The 3,518-nt window shown below is 31.0% G+C and overlaps 1 long non-coding RNA gene across 1 annotated transcript; it reads right to left on the reverse strand.

Annotated features, from left to right (window-relative positions):
* Positions 1–2,102: 2,102 nt before the first annotated feature.
* LOC136979517 (uncharacterized) lies at positions 2,103–2,559 on the reverse strand. The gene is made up of 2 exons (XR_010881392.1): positions 2,420–2,559; positions 2,103–2,344 (listed from the first exon to the last, which is right to left on the reverse strand). It is a non-coding gene; the product is annotated as an uncharacterized lncRNA (long non-coding RNA).
* Between the last annotated feature and the right edge of the window lie 959 nt (positions 2,560–3,518).

A 3,518-nucleotide genomic window follows, 5' to 3' on the forward strand; every position in this document is an offset into this window, starting at 1 on the left:
CTACTTTTTTCTGACGCGAGCCAATTAGGAATATTAATTTTTTTAACCAATCAGATGACGGCGGGAAATTTAAATTTGATTTATGTCGATAGATGGCCGTCTAAAATTTCATATTTATTTTAATTTTCTCTCTTTTATTGTAATTTCTCGAGAACTAAAGGATATTCCAAAACAAAGTTGGAGAACCCAACTACTCGTGAAAATTCTACAACTTCACGAAATGGTACAGGTATTTTATAAGAATTTTTTAACGTCTATAGATGTCCCTCACCACTGCCACTCGATCGCCTTGGACGTCTATTTACGTCCCTCACTGTTAAGAAGTTAACATGTTGCCCTTAAGGATTTTTTAAAACAATATTATATAGCCTATAAATATCATTGATATTTGCTTTATCCAATTTTCTGTACATGTTGATTTCCATTCGTTGATTATATTCTTGATCCTCGATCGTATTTAATTCTTGTTTTTTCTCCTCATCACATTCGTTAATCAGATGTAGTTTTGATAATATTTTATTACACTTAGAGCAGGTAGATTGAGAAAAATATGTTTATTAAAAAAATTCAATATTTGTTTTATATTATATATTATATAATAAAATCGCGCGCCTTACCATACTATTTGCTACGACAGTACAGAATGCATGGAAGAACTGCGGCTCCCATGCATTTTGCAAAACCTACATTTCGGCTCTCACTGAACTCTTGCTTGCCCACCCCTGGTATATATATTAGATATTATTTTCTTTTCTTATTTTATCAGATTTTCGAACTCAAACTCGATTTATTTAAATGGCCGGTCACACTATTGACCGACTCAACCCTTCTCACTCGATATATTCTTCTTTTATCGCGAGTTACGATGAGTTCTTCTTGTCTGTCATAACTGGTGTCAGGTTGATGTAAACCGGAGATTTTATGATCTCTTGGTTTTCCAAAACCTCGTTTCACGAACCCGCTCACGAGGTCTGGAATCGTCTTTAATGCATTTAAGAGAAGACAAATGCTAACGTGTTTTTTTCACTCGTAGCGTCGAAGATTTCTAGTTCATTTTCGAAATGCGTTGCAGTGCTTCGTTTGCTCTCAACTATTCTTGATTTATTTACCTCGGCTGCTTTAATAGCGATATCAAACTTATAGCCCGATAATTCGGCAGTTAGTTTAGCTTTAATAATCAGGTTTATGAAGAAAAACTTCATACTTGCAGACTTCATACTCGTTTCTGTGCTTGTCCAATTTCCACAACCTGGCATAATGCAATTATTGAAGCTAACTGGGCATGATTAAAAATTAAGACAGCATAAGCACAATTATTCCAGATATTAAAAATTCGGACAAGTAGAGAATTTTCAGAGTCCTGCCACAAATAAGCTACGTATTGATTATTGACAATCTGTGAGATATCATAACAAGCAAAAATTTAAAAAACTAATAAGCGGGCTTAAAATTAATAAATACAAATGCATTCTGACAGTTTATGAGTTAATTATACTTTTTATTTGCAAAATTTTCTCAACCTTAACACAAAAAAAGAAAAAAGTGAACTTTTAAGAAATTTGCGGGATTTCCAGGGAGAACAATGGCGTAGCGAGGGGGTGCAAGGGAGTGTATCATGCACCGGGCGACACTCGCAGAGGGGCGCCCAAATGGTCTCTAAGACAAACTATATGAGTTTCTGGAGGAGGGAGGTGGCGCCAATAGGGTGTCGTGCACCGGACGCCAGTTATGTTCGCTACGCCACTGCGGGATGAGAAGAATTTCCCGGGTATTTCCCGTGTAAAAAAACAGCCGGGATCCCGTTTGAGAAACCCTAGTTCCCATATTGAATATTTATTGTCCAAAAATTATAAATTAATAACATTTCCGTTCACATCTATAACATTGCATTATAACGCTTTTCTTATTTCATTATTTGTTACTTGTAAAAGGCTTTTCTAAAAAAATATTTTAATAACTTGGAGAATTACAGTATCAGTATTAATCAATGATTGATTGATACTGTAATCAAACACAAATATTTTATATTCTGTTTATTGGAAACCGCTCAGTTAATATTTGCAGTATTTTTCAAATAATATTAAAACTAGGTAAGGATTACATTCTGAATAAATTATTAACTTTTGTACAATGTTTAAACTTTGTTATCAGCAAAAAATTAAAATTATAGTACTTTATATGAGGTGTGACAATTTCTTCGTGAAAACACTACACTAATAATAACATTTGCATGTTGAATTTATACATTTTCCTGATGCTCTTCCTATTGCTGCTTTACATGCTGGCAAGCATTCAGATGATGATTTACATTTATGATTTATAAAAGTTTGTTGACTCAAATCGACTAAAATGTAAAAATTAGAATTAATGATATTGTAACATGTACATAAATTACAAAAGAAGATAAAATCAAACTTACACATCGAACACAAGAGAAGTATTATCAGAATACCGTAAACAGCTTTCATTATTTCAAGAATAACAATATCCAATTCAAATCTAAAACAAAAGAATTAAAAATTATATATAATAATATAATTATGATCTAAGTTATGTTACCTTTTGAAAATACAGCTTGATTGTATTTATTCGAAATATTGCAATTTATATGATTCAAGTAAGCAATAAAAATTTACAACAGCCAATGGGAAGTCAGATCATACAATTAATGATTTTAATAACTATGCGAAATTAATATAAATTTTATTACCTTTTTAATGTCGATAAACGGCACTTTTCCAAATCCTTCTAAAATTTGATAATTTACCAAAATATTATATATCAAATAATTGTTTTCATAATAATTTTAATACTTAGTAACCTAACGCAGTTTTCTATTAATTTTGAGAACTGTTTAAATTGAATGGATAATATCAGTTATTTTTTGAAAATTATTCGGAAATGATTTGAAAAATGAAAGATTTTTAGCTCGTCTCATTTTCCTCATGGGAAGTTGGCACCATTTATTACAATCCGAAATACTTTTATTTCCAGTAGGTTTAAATGTTTTTTCGCCCATAGGCCTACCTATCGTGAATTAGCCAAGTCAACCTGGAGGAGGTAGAATATGTCGGATTTACGAATTAGATCAATTAACAATGCTACTGTAGATATTATGAAATTTTTTATCGTTTTAGTGTGAAAGCACCGGATCCTAACATAAAAGATCAGCGTTTTGACTATTTTTTAACTTAGTTAATTTTTTAATAATCTATATATGACGTTTTAAGATTTTTTTATATATTCAAGCTAATTGTCTGATACTTCTAAATTGGTCTGTGAAAAGGATAAAAAGAAATAGACTCAAAAATTTATATACAGTAGTTTTAAGTAAATCTTGTATAGCTTCAAAATATCATTATAATAATAAAAGAAAGGAAAAACGTTGCCTAGTTTGTTTGCAGAAGGAAAATTTTATTCGATCATCACTTTTTCAAGTCGGATTTTTTCCACACTTCAGAATTCGCTACTTTGAACGTTCACAATTCTATCTTCTCTAACATAAATGATTTTATTTT

Source organism: Centruroides vittatus, unplaced genomic scaffold, assembly GCF_030686945.1.
Source record: "Centruroides vittatus isolate TY-2023 unplaced genomic scaffold, ASM3068694v2 contig_628, whole genome shotgun sequence".
In the NCBI taxonomy this organism is placed as follows: domain Eukaryota; kingdom Metazoa; phylum Arthropoda; class Arachnida; order Scorpiones; family Buthidae; genus Centruroides; species Centruroides vittatus.